This window comes from Lissotriton helveticus, chromosome 5_1, assembly GCF_964261635.1.
Source record: "Lissotriton helveticus chromosome 5_1, aLisHel1.1, whole genome shotgun sequence".
Classification (NCBI taxonomy): Eukaryota; Metazoa; Chordata; class Amphibia; order Caudata; family Salamandridae; genus Lissotriton; species Lissotriton helveticus.
This window is the reverse complement of record NC_136065.1, coordinates 11,028,694-11,045,730: the sequence shown is the minus strand read 5'-3', so window position 1 is coordinate 11,045,730 and position 17,037 is coordinate 11,028,694. Positions and strand designations below refer to the sequence as shown.

Here is a 17,037-nt window from a genome sequence, read left to right as displayed (position 1 = left end):
CCTTCTAGTAGTCCCAACCCAAGTCCAAGCAGTCAATGGTACAGGTAGCCCTAGTCCCTACTTCCACTAGAAAGCCTAACCCCACTCTTAGTCCCACAACTAGTCCAACAACCAATCACACCAGAAGCCCTAAATAGCTACTTCCAATTAAAGGTATAACCCTAGCCCTAGTCCCACCCTACGCCCAACAACCAATAACATAGGAAGCCCTAGTCCCTACTTCCAATAGAAATCCTAACCCTAGCCCTAGTCCCAGCCCTACAAGGATTGAATCACAGACCCAGAAACCAATCAGAACCCTCAAATACCCAACCAATGAGGACATTAACCCTAACCCAATAGAAACACCAGATACAACCACCAATCAGTGTACACATGTGCCACCCACATGCAGACCATATAAGGTCCCAGCGACCTCAGACAAGGTTTGCTGGCCAGGAAGTTGGAAGCTTGAAGTTGAAGCTGGAGTTGGAAGTTGAAGTGGGAGAACACAAGGTGGAGTGATAACTCAATGCAAAGAGTAGGTAATAAATTATTACTCATAATCACCCTTGTCCTTATGCAGATGAGGAAAGCTTGATGTTGATAATTAAAGTAGTCATTGCTTGTTGAAAACAGTGCTCACTAAGGCCTGCCACACCACCTCGAGGAGCTGTACAGCATTACGTTGCTGTATCCTTATATGTAACTATAAATCCAGTATTTGTATAGCACACAGCTACCCGGAGGCATCCTGGTGCTGGGGGTCCTCGGGAAGATTAGGCAAGCTATTGCCCAGAGTCACATGGTGCTGGGGATCACAGTTCGATCCCTGGGTCCAGCGGCAGGGCAGTGCCGCTGGACCCAGGGATCGAACCGTGATCCCCAGCGTCCAGTGTCAGTCGCCATGGCCGCTGCGCCACACCTCTTCCCTTCATTAGGGTTAGTCTCTGCACCCATCCCGAAGACCACAATTAAAAGTCTGGGCATGCAGATAGACTCTGATCTCTCCTTGAGATCATCATGACTCCGCCCACTCAATGGAATGCCCTGCACAGGAGGGGAATTATCCCCACGTGGGCATTCCACTGCAGTTATGACGAGCTCAGCTCGTCTTGAGCACAGCTCCACTGCGCCTCATGACGATCTGAGCTTGTCATAAGCGCCGAAGGAGTTAAGATCCATGCACCATGCACATGAATTTATTGGTAGTCCCCAGATTCAGATGCAAACGGACAGGAGTGTCAAAGTTTTCAATACTGGGCTCCCAATTTTGGAACTCCTTACATCAAGACTCAAAACAGACTATCTGCGATTTTGAAAGATGCTGAAGACCTGGCTTTTCACTCAAGTGTACAATTAAACAGAACTTTTCTGACACCGGTGTTGTAAGTCTAGTTTATCTGCTGCGCTCCTCACGCGCTCGTGTTTCATTGGTTCCCTACACTTACGTCAATTGGAATGTTGCATTGGTATTTAACTTACGTCACAACCATATGTGTGGCTTTGGTTCCCTTCGACTCTGCGCAGTCGATTCCCGACACTCTTTCCTCAAGCTCATTAGCTATAATAAATACTTAATATAAAAGTGATTACGGTTCTCTAATTCTTATTATGAAACATCCCAACAATTTGGCGACGAGGATGGGATGCTGATTCTTGTGACGGGCTTGTGGAAGACATATCATTTTCGAGCGACTTATCTGTTACTTCAAGGTAAGTGCTTATTTTTCAGATTTAAAAACGAAAGGTTTGCTCCTCAATAATTTCTTTCTTCATTATTTTTGAGAGATTGATTTTCGTTGGATACATTTCTTCTCACAACATTTCGTTATCTGTGCAATAATCTTCTAAGAAGAACGATCTTAGTTTGTCAAGATTAGCCAGGAGCATTTTCAGGCAAGTGGCGTATACTCGTTTTTTCTTGACAGACGTTTTCATGGTCGTAATATGTTTCCTACAGGTCTGTTTTTGCAGTCCGTGACAGAAATTTTATGAGGGAGTACCGTGGCAGTTCGTCAGTTTCTGTTTGCAGATACGTCAAGCCCAACTGTCATACTTCATTGCTCGGCTGTGCAGCTGTCGGCGAGTTGACGCGCCTACGTCAATGCGTCTTCTACGTAAGTGAAGCGATGGCATTTTAGAGTCTCCTCAGCTTCAAGTATTAAGGGCGGTTTCCACCGTACTGTTTCTGCGACAAAAGGCACAGGTATTTTATTTCAAATAAGATTTCGTGGTGAAGGGAGATTTTATCAGAAGATTTGAGGAAGCGATAGTCCTGGACTGTGTCCAACAGTGTTAGCTTTTAAAGGGGAATTTCGAACTAATAATTTTAAAATACATTCTTTTTACCGCGTTTGGACATCCTTTCACCGGAAAGGTCAAACTTTTCAACTGCTTCCTCATTTGGACATAAGTTTAAGCCAAAAGGTCCAAGTATCACTTAAATTCAGTTGTCAAAAGTACACCTTTTTCAAGAATTTACTTGTATATGTACATCGTATTAATATATACTTTTGTTGCAAATTTTCATTCTAGATAGGATTAGTAATTTTATATTTAGTGGTTATCCTGCATTCTATTCACAATTGAGTACTTTATTAAGCAGCAAAGTCCAGACTGTGAATACGAAAGTATGACCAGTGAAACCAACTTCAATACACCTACCGCTTTTCTCAATGAACCTGGGAAACCAGTTATTCATTCAAGCGTACAATTAAACAGAACTTTTCTGACACCGGTTTACTCCGAAACCAATTTCAGTGTCAAGAGACCTGCAGGTGAACATGCGCCTTAGAAATTTTAACATTACATAACATACCAGCGCTTTATTATAGCTACTAACTACCACTTGTGTTCCAGGCAGGGCTGGAGCATAAAATGAACTTGTATTACACAGAAGGCAAAATGACTTATGAAGAAATGGTTGTCTTGCTGAAACGCTTGCATACATATCGCATGGAGTTTTGGTTTAAGATGGAACATGACCTTTGACCCGAGCCCCTTCTAGGTGATATCCTGATACCGTAGCCATGCTCTTCTGAAACGCTAAGGAGCTGTAAATTGTAACTTGCACATGCACCTTGGAATTATATATTTGAAAAATTATTGCTTGCACCCCTCCTCGAAAAGACCCTTCCAACCTGAAAAACTACTGGTCTATCTCTCTCCTCCCCTTCGCTGCCACAGTCACTGAGAGACTCGTGAACACCCAGCTGACCGCTTTCATCGAAGAGAACTCCATCCTAGACACCTTTCAGTCAGGATTCCCCAGCAACCACAGCACTGAGACCGCCCTCCTCGGCGCCACTGATGACATCTGCATACTACTCGACCAGGGACACACTGCGGCCCTCATCTTACTAGACCTCACTGCAGCCTTCGACACCATCTCACATCGCGCACTCGCAGCCAGACTTCACGATGCTGGGATACGAGGAACCGCCCTCAACTTGATCCAATCCTTTCTCTCCGGCAGAACCCAGAGGATCAGACTACCCCCTTCCTCTCCGAACCCACAAAGATCAACTGCGGAGTACCCCAAGGGTCATCACTCAGCCCCACGCTTTTCAACATCTTCATGCCCACCATTGTCAGAGGGCATGGGCTCAGCATAGTATCGTATGCCGATGACACCCAGCTCATCCTCACCCTCACGAAGAACCCCAAAGACACCTGACTCTGCTTCCAGGAAAAAATGTAGGACGTCGCAGCCTGGATGAAGGATAGATGACTGAAGCTCAACTCGGAGAAGACGGAGGTCCTCATCCTCTGACCTTCCACCTCCGCCTCGGACAACACCTGGTAGCCCTCCACTGTCGGTAGCCCACCCACCCCTACAGACCACGCACGGAACCTCAGCATCATCCCACTTTCAACTGCCTTTGCAGCCTTCGCAATACCTTCAAATGTATTACCCACGAAAGCAGGAGGACTGTCACCCAAACGCCCATCACCTGCAGGCTGGACTACGGCAATGCCCTATAAGCCGGAATCAACAGAACGTTTCTACACAAACTCCAAACCATCCAGAACACAGCAGCCAGACTCGTCCTCGGGACACCACAACACAAACATATGACCCAACACCTACAAGACCGCCACTGGCTCCCTGTCGAGAAGAGAGTCACCTTCAAACTGCTCGCCCAAGTCTACAAAACCCTCCACAACATCGGACCCAAATACCTCAAAGATAGAGTCTCCTTCCACGTTCTCAAGAGGAACTTCCCCTCCGCCGTCCTTGCCCTGGCAGAGGTCCCCTCCATCCACAGAACCAGAGCAGGCAGAAGAGCCTTCTCCTACATCGCAGTCAAGACATGGAACGAGCTCCCAGTGAACATCAGATGCTCCCCGACCCTGCAATCCTTCAGGAAGAACCTTAAGGCCTGGCTATGCCACTGACACCGAAGCTGCACCCTCCAGCGCCGAAGACGCTCACAAGTGAGTAGCACGCCTTAAAAAACTCTGATTGATTGACTTTGCAACCTGTTTTTACCTCTTTTACTGTGTGCTCTAATCATTATAACTTTTAACGCGTGACCGCAGTGCCCATATGTAAGAGCGGGCCTGCCAGGACAGGGCAGCGCTCTAGTTGTTTCCGCCAATACTCCTTATAACTCGCGATGCTGCGACTGCGCAGCCAGTGATGTGCTGATACCTTAGCCGTGCTCTGCTGAAACGCTATGGAGATGTGAATTGTAACTTGCACATGCACCTTGGAATTATATATTTTTTTAATTACTGCTTGCACTTTGAAACCTGTTTAAATACTGTTTTTACCTCTTTTACTGTGTGCTCTAATCATTATAACTTTTAATGCGAGACTGAGGTCCCCGTATGTAATAGCGGGCTCGCCAGGACAACTCAGCTATCTAGTTGTTTTGCCCAATACTCCTTATAACACACAATGCTGCGACCGCACAGCAGGTGCGCCGCCAGTGTTCTGAAGGCGCACTAAAGGCAAGCCCGTTTGCACCCTGTTAGACCTGTCAGCCCTAGGGTGGTCTTTCCCCATTTTTTTCACCCTTGCCTTGTTTTGTCCACCACCTTTTTTGTTGGACCTAGGTCGCTGGGCGCCTTACCACTGCTAATCAGTGCTAAGGTGCAGGTGCTCTCTCCTACCAACATGGATGCCACAGGCCCCTGCTACTGCGGAGTGGTCTTTTTAGTAGCACCCTAGTAGCCAGGAGCTGGCTGGGACCTTAATATACTGTAGCAACACCAGCCCGCCTTTTCTGCCCATAGCTAGACTGTGGAAGCTCCTGGAACCTTCCGGAATAGGGGAGGGGTCTCACTTTGCCGCCTTAGAGAGTGGTCACCTGACCTAGGGATATTTAAGGAAAGGAGGGAAACGTTTTTGTCAGTTGGGGTATCACTGGACCCTTGGGAACCTACGCAGGAGTCTTAGGCGGTAGGGCCTAGGGGAGGAACCTATACCACTGGAAGTGACTGGGCCTGGGCACTGCCTTCTAAGTTGAGTAAGGGACTCTACCAAACCCACTGATCTGGCCCAGCGTGGGGAGATTCCAGGGAACCACCTGCAGTGATCTACAGGAACCAGCCTGACCTTAAGCCACCACCTCACCCCCCCCCTTATTACCTATCCCCCCAAGGAACTACCTGAGAAGGGCACAGAAGTCAAGCACCAAGAGAACACCTATTTACAAGAAGGACTGCTGGGGGATCAACCAGGTATTAGCGCTGTACCATCCACACGCACCCCTGCCCAGCCTGTACCCCCCTGTGCTGTCCTGTCCCATTTGTGTTGCTAACCTGCCTGAAATGCCTTCTAAGCGCTCCCACTGCTTAGCGCTGACGCCTCCTTGCACAGACCTGCTCAGAACTGTGCTTGTCGGAAGCTGCCTGGGTGTCAGGGAACTGCCATCGCTGCAGTGCTATTGCCAGGGGTGCTTGTGGCCTCACCCCACATCGTGTTGAACCCAAGCGCTCTGCCCCTTTCGAAGCGCTGCCGGCCCGACTCACAGCTGCAGCCCCAGTCTCCTTCGGGCTCCAGCTGTTGCACTAATACCCCAGAGAGTGCTGCCATCCTCACCGCTGCGGCCCGGGGATTGCCGGCGCTGCATCGCGCCGCCCGGAAGCATTCTTTGGCTCGCCATCACCGCCGCGGCCCAGCGCGGGACTGTAGAGGCCCCCACTGCTGACTGCATCATCCCGGCGGCCCTTGGAGCCAGGAGAGGGCCGCCGCATTGCGTCAGTAAGCTGCGCTAGCCCTAGTGAGGCACGAACACTCCCCTCAGGTGACGGGGCGCCCGGCCGCGTCATTGGCCGTGCCCCCACCCCTGCCTCGCAACCATTGGCCTTCCCGGCTGCGCCCCCGGAAAGTGGCCCCTGATTGGCTCTGCGGCGGGGCCTGTCTCTGCTGCCCGGCTTCTAGCGGAGGCTGCGCCCCCTTCCGAGCAACGCCCCGACTGGTCCCGAGGCGGGAGGTGCCGACAAGAGACCTGGGACCGGTCTACCCAGCAGCGTGCGGCCCGCAGGAGGGTCGGAGCCCTCCCCACCAGCCTGAAACCACCGCAAGGGCTCTCGTTGGAGCCGAAGACCCAGGTAATCCCCCTCGGGGAGGAGGGTGGAAGGCCAGAGAGAAGAGCAGGACCCCCGAGGAGTGGAGAGGGAGCCCCGAGGCCGGCCTTCGCCGCGTGAGGAACTGTGGTTGGGCCCAGTTGCCCCCAGTTGTACGGATAGGGACTCCTGGACTGGGCAAGAGCTCCCAGTGAGCATTTGGTGACTGTTTTGATAATTGAGTTAACCCCTCGTTAGGGAATTGTCCTTTGTAGACTGCCCTTATGCAGGAGCTAGGTGACCCTGCATAATTGATTCCACTAAGGTCCCAAGTTATTACCGAAGCCTGCCTAATGAAATGTTAAATGCGTTCTTCTGGAATTAATTATTTACCTATGCTATTATGATGAAATGTTGCCTGAGTCCTCATGAAACCGATTTACATCTGCCTACAATGAAATGTGCTATTGAGTTAATGCTGAATTGATTAATTGGTTGCCATGAATGATTTGCCAACCCTGAATTTGATCTAGAAAAAAGTGTATTGATTTTAACTGTCCAGCTGGTGTGATGTCAGTTATTGTGTGTGTTTCCTGTCTCAGTGGGAGTGTGTGCTGCACTGCTACTATACACCTAAGCTTTCGGGTGCCTTCCCGCTCGCTCCAAGCTACCCCATGGAATTGGTGACCCCAGTTCTCACACACCCGTCGGCGCCCAGTGCCGGAACCCCTGCCAATTTTACCCCACAAAGCTATACTCAAACTCAACTTCTCTACCTGAACATCAGTGAGTGCCACATTTCCACACTGTTGATAGATCTTGGTAACAACAGCCTGAGTAGATGTAATTTGTGTGACATGGTGGCCTTGCATCAGCCCAATAAGAACAGATGTGGCAACTTTAGCTGGGGCAGAGCACCGCCACCTCTAACCAAGGAAAGCAATTATTGCACCCAAGGGACAGGGGGGTCTCAAGCACAAGTAACGGGCCACGGTTTATGCCCTGAGGCTACACACATTGGTCCTAACATTTCTCAGGGTTCTAGTACTGATACAATCAGGTGTATTCTGCTGAACATGAGACTGATGAGAAAACACAAACATGAATTAGAATGTCACATTCAACTTTCAACCCCAGATCTCATTTTCATAACAGAAACCTGGGCAAATAATCCATCAGAACCTGACTGGAATGTGGCAGTACCAGCAGACTACCAAGTAGCATGTGTAGACAGTGTGGGGAAAAAAGGGGGGTAGCCATAATATATCTATCGGTCCCATCATATGGTGAGGATCGAGCCTGGACAATCATTGAAAGCTGAGGCTCTGACATTCAGCATTAAAGCTAATAACGTTGAGCTCTTCCCGGGGCTACTCATCTACAGGCCTCCAAGGGTGAGGTCCTCTTTCACCAATTCACTTCAGACTTTTCTAGAATCTTGCTTAGATACCCCCACCTCCACAGCTTCAAGGTGGAAATTAAAATCCCCTAATACTAACAATAATTCTGAGACCGCCAACTTGGCGGACAATCTCGCAGGCTATGGGCGGAGGCAGACTGTATCGGAGCCGACGCACACAGCAGGCCACACTTTGGATGGCATATTCACCAACAACCAGCACATTGAGCTGGTCAGTATGATGCCTGTACCGTGGTCCGATCATAATGCTATACATTTTTATGTAACGACAATCCCCATCACTAGCAGACATCATCAGAACAGACCTCCCATGGTCAAATCTCGCCAGTGGAAATCTATCCAAAAAAGCAATTGGAATACCCCAAGAGACAAGCCCATCCCTCCATCCATCCATTCTCCATCCGTCTCACCACTTTCACTCCTTCCCATTTCTGCTGTAAACTTTTCCATCCATCCCTTCTTCACCTTCACAGCCCTCATGAGCATCCTCTCTTTCATTCCCTCTGCTGCACCTTGCATCCTACGCTCCACTGTCCTTATCCTGTGTAACTCCAGCCCCCAAAGGGGTGGCTCCACCCGCCCATGACTCAACACCCCTCCAAAGCTCCGCCACCCAGGTAACCCCTGCAGAGTGGTTATCTGCCCCACACTGTTTTGTGCACCTTTCGTTCACTAAACCCTACGACACCAGATGGATTCATTCCAAAGCCTGCTGATCGTATCCCTCATTTCCATCATGTAATAAACATTACCCATCCTTGAAAGGTGCACCCCATCGTCCCTGAATAGGATCGGCTCTTCAAGCCTCAAACCCCCTTGAGCAATCAAGCTAATGTTCCTGAGTTGGCAAAAAACTCTCATTGCCCGATTCAGTTTCCTCCGTGCTTTATCAATCGCTGCATGGTTAACAGCTCCTCTCCAAACCCTTCTTGGTACCAGTTCCGTCCACACTAGGCAAGTACCCGCAAGGTTTTTTCTCAGAACCTCCAAATCCCTTTGCATGCTGTGCAGCAATGCCAGGCCTGACGGTGGCACCAAGTCATTCTCCACCAAATGGATGACTAGCATGTCCGGGCAGCCCCTCTGAGCAACCATCTTGATAAGCCAGGGCAGCAGCACACCCCATCGCATTCCCCTCTTACCCCACCAGCTCACTTCGTGACTGCTGCTTCTCAGGCCCAAATTATGTTCATAGAGTTGCTGGTCCGAGTACTTGGCTGTCCAGTGCACAAACAAGTGTCCCTGGGCCACTCACGCACACTATGGCAAAAGAAAGTAGAATTAACACTAGAAACACAACCTCATGTCCCCTCAAACCCCCGTGTCAACGCAAGAAACTCTGAAACCCCCTCTGCACCCCTTTCAAGTTATTTCCTCACATACTTTTTGCAACAACGTGAATGCCAACGTCCTATCAGACAAATCTGACCCCATGACCACCCCAAATGTGCTGCTGAAGTTGCTGCACCTATCCTGAAGGAGTGCATTCCATACTCTGTGCGCTCCCTCCCCACTCTCCTGAGGGTCCTGTACAGCACTGCCAGCAATTGAAAAGACTAGACCCTCCCTCCAGAAACGTGGCAGAATATCTCCCCACTCCCCTGCTGACCCCGTAAGGTAGCCCTTTGCCATTCCCACACCAGGCAAACTTCAGTGGACCCACTTTATTGCAACCAAACCCACTTTCCCCTCCCCACCTGATCGGTCTTTGATTGCCTCAGCCAAATTCCCAGGTTCCCGTGAGCCACATCCACCTCACTGTACAACAAATCAGGCCCCTGTGAGGTACCCAGCAATTCCGACACCCGGAAGGCTCCAAAAAACATCCATATCATGCAAAGCCTGAATAACTGCACTTCCCCCGCATCATAACAACAAACTGGAAACCCCTCTAACAAGTCCTTCAACAATTTAAAAGTAATGGCCCCCCTAACTGCCACCCTGTCCCTCGCTCTCTCCACCCTCCACCAACCCTTCAGTGCTCTGCTCAGAAGTTCATCCTTCGCTGGGTCAAAGCCCATATACAATTTACAGTAGAAGGATATCCCAGCCAACTTCCCGCTATGATTGTTTGTGACAGTCCCCTATCTATACAATGCAACACAAAAGTCAGGACTCCCTCTTCAGCCTCTGGGTGTGCAATGATTTGGGACGCCCTCCCGGGCCCCAGCGACTCTCAGATCTCCGACCAAGCAAGCTTTTAATCCGCCGCGTTGAATCTGTCGAGGATCTTCCAACCAGACATATCAGCCTCATTCCCCCCAGGCCCAGATGTTGTCCGGCAACTGCGTCTTGTACTGCTCCGCACCCGGTGCCAACGTCCGATAGCGCTGCCACTGAAAATTAGACAAAGCGTCCGCACGTCATTGCTTGCCCAATAAACACCATAAACAGTTCAACATAAACCTACGCAACAGTCTGAACACTCTCAAGGCCCTCGCCTTCTGCCCATTAACCAGTTCCACTACCGTGGTATTATCCATGTGGAAAAGCACCATCCGGTTCTGCAGCTCCCTGCCCCACACCACCAGAAAGCAACTGAAAGAACTCCAAAAAGACAATGCTCCGGCCCTGGGTCAACAAATGTGCCAGCCATCTTTCCGCACACCACCGCCCATCCCAAAACAGCCCAAATCCCGAAGGCTCAGAAGCATCTGACAAGATCTGCACTTGCCAGACCGTGTTCTCCACCACAAAGTTCAACAAGACACCATTGAAGTTCTCCAAAAAATATTTGCCACATTCCCAGGTCAGCCCTGACACCCATTGAAATCCGGACCCTGTGATGCGGTAGCACAGTGCCTGACATGCCAAGCCACCTGCAAAATGTCCTCCCTGCTCTCACCACCCTGCATGCATAGTTAAAAAAAAACAGCAACTTCTGCACCAATCTTCTTTTCCCCCATCACTGTTGACAGAAATCTCAGTATGTCAGTCACTTTGTCCTGTGGGAGCTGCGCCATGCAATGCACAGAGTCTAGCTCAATGCCCAGGGATGTCAGCCGCAGCTGGGCCCAGGTTTCTTTTCCAGCACTAAAGGTACTCCAAACGTCCTCGCCATCTCCTCAAACCGTTGGAGCGCTCGTCCACATTCACCCGAGTCCCCTTTTCCCACAAACAGGAAATCGTCCAGATAGTGTGTCACCGCTCCACGCCCACTCTTCTTGATGAACACCCATTGTGATAATGTACTGAACATCTCAAACAGCGAACAGGAGATGGCACACCCCATGGGCAAGACCTTGTCTACGTAGATGGCCCCATCGAACTGCAACCTCAGCAGCAGGAAATCTATTGGATGAATAGGCAACAGGCGGAAAGCAGACTTGACATCACACTTGGCCATCTCTGCTCGCCCCCCACACTCCCTCACCAGATGGATCGCATCGTTCACTGAGGCATACAGCACCTTACAGTCACTCTCTGTAATAAAATCTTTCACTGAGTTACCCTCTGGCCAGGAATGGTGTTGAATCATTCGGAACTCCCAATGGTCTTTTTTGGGCACCACCCCCAATGGTGACACAATCAAGTCCTCCAACGGCCAGTCCCTAAAGGGGCCCTCCATCCTCCCTTCTGACACCTCCTTCTCCAATTTTGCTGCCACAATTGCAGGAAGTTGATTAGCTGATTTCCGATTGTCCGCCCAGCACCTGACCCTAGGACCCTGATACCCCACCCGAAAACCTTCTTAAAAACCCCATTGCAACCGCAGGGCCGCCTCTCTGTCAGGGTAGCTTGAAAGCCATGGGCCAATGGCATCCAGCTTAATTGGAGTAGGGGCCCTTTGGTCCCACCTGGCCTCTCCCTTTTGTCGCCTGCCACTGCTCACTGGGGGTGACCAGGTTGAAGCACTAGACAAAGTAGTGTCTACCCCCGCACTTGGAGCATTCATGCTTAAATGTACAAGGGTGCCTTGTGCAAGACCCTTTGTTGAAGTTCCAGCAGGCCCCCTTATTTGCCCCTGGTGGTTTGGACAGCCCATCCACGCTCCCTGCTCCCACACTGTTCCCACCCGCCCCATACTGGGCGGGACAGGCCTGAAAGGACTGGTAGATCACCAGCAGCCCGCTCGCCCTATGAGTGGATGCTGTTGATTGCGTGATGACATCCACTGCATCTACAACTCCTGATCCACCTCCCCCCATGGCTTGTTGGGGTTGCTGCTAACTTGTGCCCAAAACTCTTTGTCGTAACTCAGCCAGGCTGAGCCACGGAAGTGCATCTGAGCTTTCATGATTATGTCGATATAATTTAGCAAAGCTATTTCTCTGTCTAGATATTTTTTGCAGTATATACTGGCGAAAATCAGAAACGCTGAGCTCCAATTTTCCATCTTAATGGGGACCCTCCGCCATCTCGTCAGTTCCCATTCCTCCTCTGTGGAGCCCTCTTTGCACTGTAATTCCCAATGTAGTCATTTGAAAACATCAACATATTCGTGTTTTCATATCCTGCCCTGGTTTTATCTGAGAGATGGGATCCCAGTGGCATCGCTAACCCCATGTACGGGAGCTTCTTCTGGTCTTTATCACCCGACTTATCCTACTATGCGTCCGTCTGGACCCCGGTCCCTGCTAAATTGATAGTCTAAACCCCTGTCCCCACCAAACGCACCTGCCCCCCACCCGTCTCGTTGGATTTCTGGACCGGTGCAGCCTCTACCTGGAGGCCCCTGTCCCATATCTTCCTGTCCCCCAGACTGACCGACCAGCAGGCTTTGCCTTTCGCACCCACCCTCGCCTCCCCCAGGCCGACCACCACTCCCCCGTACCTGAGGGTGCTCCTTGTGTTCCCATGTCGCTGACTTGGCCACCGGTCTTCTGCTGGTGCTCCGCCTTCCCTTTGGTCACCGCCTTTTCCTGCAAGACACCAATTTTCTTGTTTGCCCCCCCCCCATAGACCTCTGGCAAGACCTGATCCCCTTCATCCTCCTCATGCAACTCACCCTCCTCCCAATTATCACTCTCGTCCTCATAGTCCAACACCAACTCCATCACGTTCTCCGCTTGCTCACTCACTCTCGCCTGCCTTCCTCTCTTTTGCTCAAGCACCGCGCTCACGTTCCTTGCTGCGCTTTTCTTCTTAGAGCGCTTACTCGGCGGCAGGTTGGCTGCCACGGACCCCCGACTAATTCTGCCCGATGTGCCGGAGGCGTGCTGTGTCCTGCCAGCCCACCCCTCCCTCTCCCAGCTGATGAAATCAGGTAAACATCCCCCAGTCTGATCCAACCTGCGGGGTCCTCAGCACCACCGGGCCTCACTGATGTGCAGGCTGTCCCTGACCCGCCATTTACCTGCCGTTCGACAGGGACCCATACCCACTGAACCCTCAACGACTCTGCACCCTGAAGCAAACTCGGGCCCTCCTCCTGATCCCACCACTTCCACCTCCTTGCCTCCCCAGCCCACCCGGTCCCTTACCTCACACATGGCAGCCCACCTGTCCTCTGTCTCCTGGATTAGACACCTCTGCTCCCTTATCTTGACCTCTGAAGAAAGCCCTGCCCACCATGGCAAACTCGGGGGCAATTCGTCCCGCCATCCCCTAAATCAGCAACCACTTTGCCATGTTCCCTGGAGCACAAAGGTACCACGTGGGCCTCCCCCTGCAGCCCTAATGTATTTGCCTTCTTTTTTGCTGGGGCCTGTCCTGTTGGAGCTTTCTTGACCACTGTAGCAGTTTTGGGCCTTGTGGACAGGTCCAACGGCATGATGGCATCCTCCTCAGCATCCCCTCCCTCTACACCATTGTCCGCCCCTTTCACAGACACCACGTCTGCCTCACGCTGCAACCCGACACCCCTCCTCCTCCTCACCTGGTACTGCAGCCCCTGTGCTTCCCTCTGGATGTGCCCTGCCCCCTGGGCACAGGGGGTCTCTCCGACGTCAGCAGCTCATCAATACATGCCGGGATCGCCGCAGCTACGCCCACAGATGCGGACTGTGTGTGCAGGACCAAGCCCACCCATGGCTCTGCCAATACGCTGGGATGGAGTAGATCTGCCCAGCCCGCCTGGCCAAGGACGCGCAGTGGTTCGCGCACCACGTCGGAATCTGCGCCTGCCATCCCTCGCAGTAGGCACCCTTATTAATCCTGGATCTCGTTGCTGTCCTTAAAGGCCTCTTCTCCTAAACCTACCCACTCCAATCTATCAACACAAACTACCTAACCCCCCCATCCTGGTGGTGCAAGGTGCTGGGAAAGAGGCTGGAGCCTCTCACCCTAGAACCTTTATAATCACCACCAGTCCGCCCCCAATTCCACCCCTTCGAACACCCACCCCACCGTGTCCTTCCAGCCGCGCGAAGACCCCCGGGGGTGGACTAGTCTGCGACCTTGCTTCCCCCAGGGGACTAATGCAATGCCGCCCCCTGGCTAGGGGGAAGCGTCTCAAAGCACAACGTGGGGTGACCCGAAGGTCTTATTCCATAAGCAAAGTTAGTCCAAACACCGTAGTGAAGTTCAAGATTTCACGTTTTATTAAACGTATTCCCAATTCAAAATTAATCTTTAACAAGCATTGGGTGCTTCATGCTTGAATGCAAGGTAGGTTACACAGTTATAATGATTCCCGATGCATTTCGGGCTCCGCCCTTCTTCAGGGATAACTCTACAAACAAAAGATGAAAGAATCGCCATTTCAGAATGTACTATCTATACATGTTATCAATTGCAATCAATCCATGGTGTACAGAAAAAAAGTTTCGTAAGTGCCAAACTTTAAAAGAATATACTCAGCCCGGTCATTAAGCGAAGAAAGCGATAAGTGAACAAAAAGGAAAGCCAGAGTGTCAAGCCGTCATTTACCGACGCGTGCAAAAAGTTACTGCGATGTTTGTGGCAAGGTGCAACCAGTTAGCCGTCGTCAGGTGTTCGTAAGAACCCGAGAAAATACCAAGTATACCATAGTGCCGCATGCATGCCGCTCTCATCTACAAGGTGCTCCGCGCTTCCAAACGCTAGTAAAGTACTCACGTAAGTGTAACGATACGCAGACTCCGGGGAGTTCCCAACGTTAACAAGGAGTCAAACGCCCTGTGTGAATGTTATATTCGCGTGTAAGGGAGATTAGACAGAGAGGAAGGCCAAGTGATTACCAGGTCGTGCAAGTTAATGAACGAAAATGGGCGCCATCTTAGAATGTGTTAAAAGCTAAGGGAAAGGTGAAAAACGGATCAAAATAACATGATAAACAAAGGAATAACAAATTCATTGTGAAATGGTGTGGTGAAAAACGTCAGTGATAACATGCACATGCGCATAAAACAATCACAGGTAACATTGAAATTCCATTCGGTCATTGAGACCATACGGTGCCATGGTGGACAAATATCGGATCCAAAAGTTCTCTCGTTTTAGCAAAGTGTTCTTGTTGTCAGTAGTCACTTTAACTTGCTCAAGCACTAGAAACTTGAGTTGTGCAACATTGTGTCTATTATCCTGGAAGTGTGTCGCTATGCTGGATCTCAGGTTGTTGGTCCGGATGTTGCTCTTATGTTCGAGGATACGAACACGTATCTTCCTCTCTGTGTGGCCAACATAACATTTGCCACATGGACATTTAAGTAGGTAGATCACATTGTCAGTGTTGCAGGTAGCATTAACCCGCAGCTTGATGGGGTATCCTTTGAGTGGGTGGTTGGTAGTATTGCCCATAATACAGTTATTGCAATTGCTGCAATTATAGCAGGGTCTTAGGCCTCTATATGTGGTCTGTGTGGCTGGTTCCTTATCTTTGGTGAGAATCTCTTTTAAGTTGCGGCCTCTAGTGAAGGCGAACACGGGAGGTTGATTGAACAATCCTTGAAAATCTGGTTCCAAAGTTAGAATTGGCCAGTGTTTGCGAATGATGTGTTGAAAGGTTTTGGAAATAATCGAATACTTGGACACCACAACCATGCGGTTGGACTGGACCTTGGGTTTGGGTGAAAGTAGAGTATTCCTGGTGACGGTGTCACTTCTATTCAAGGCCATGTCAAGGATCGGTGGTGGATAACCACGTTCTTTGAGTTTCTCCAACAACTTTCTCATTTCTTGTTTACTGACCAGATCATTGGAAACTATACGTTTAACCCGTAATAGTTGGGCAAACGGTAAATTGTTCTTCAGTTGCCAAGGATGAAAGCTGGTGTAGTGTAACGTAGAGTTACGATCAGTTGGTTTGCGGTAGAGGTTCGTGTGCCATTGGTCGCTTTCTCTATGTACCTCAACATCAAGGTAGTGCACCTTGTTTTCATTGTAATCCCATGTAAATTGGATTCTGTCATTGACATTGTTCCATGACATCAGGAAATCCACGAGAGACTGAGCTGTACCATCCCACAGTAAGAAAATGTCATCAATGTAACGCAAAATATTCTGAAATGGCGATTCTTTCATCTTTTGTTTGTAGAGTTATCCCCTGAAGAAGGGCGGAGCCCGAAATGCATCGGGAATCATTATAACTGTGTAACCTACCTTGCATTCAAGCATGAAGCACCCAATGCTTGTTAAAGATTAATTTTGAATTGGGAATACGTTTAATAAAACGTGAAATCTTGAACTTCACTACGGTGTTTGGACTAACTTTGCTTATGGAATAAGACCTTCGGGTCACCCCACGTTGTGCTTTGAGACGCTTCCCCCTAGCCAGGGGGCGGCATTGCATTAGTTCTTGTTGAATTGTCGCTGTCAGGCCAGGCAGCGATCTTCTCAGAGCACACTACAGGATATCACCTGCACAACCTTTCTTGATTTACCAATCAGCTGTGCGAGTTCCACCACTTACCAGTATTCCCCCAGGGGACAACATTATTCACCCAGTTCAATGCTTTGGAATCGGCTTATGACCTTGTCTCCTTACTTCATTAAGTTGAAACCACCTGCCTGGAATCGCTCTCCTCGCTCCGTGTAGGTAGCGATCTCACCCCGCAGCTCTACTTTACGGGACCTTCCCCAATCACGTGGGGAGGCCCAAATCATGTGCTAGCTTTATTGCTTCCGATCGCAGTCTCACTCTTGCCGTCTGTGTGAAATGCGTGGCACCAGGTACATTTTTTAATGCACTTCGCACACATGGAGCTTGACGTCCAATAGTGACCACTGCTCCTGCCTGTGTCATGTCTGCGTTATCACAC

At 50.2% G+C, this 17,037-nt stretch overlaps 1 protein-coding gene across 1 annotated transcript in view; it reads left to right on the top strand.

Annotated features, from left to right (window-relative positions):
- Positions 1-2,109: 2,109 nt before the first annotated feature.
- LOC144752894 (RLA class I histocompatibility antigen, alpha chain 11/11-like) overlaps positions 2,110-17,037 on the top strand; it is a 161,707-nt gene continuing 146,779 nt past the window's right edge. The window contains exon 1 of the mRNA XM_078640719.1: positions 2,110-2,188. The gene's annotated coding sequence lies outside the window, so the exon portion shown is untranslated. The remainder of the gene's footprint in view (positions 2,189-17,037) is intronic.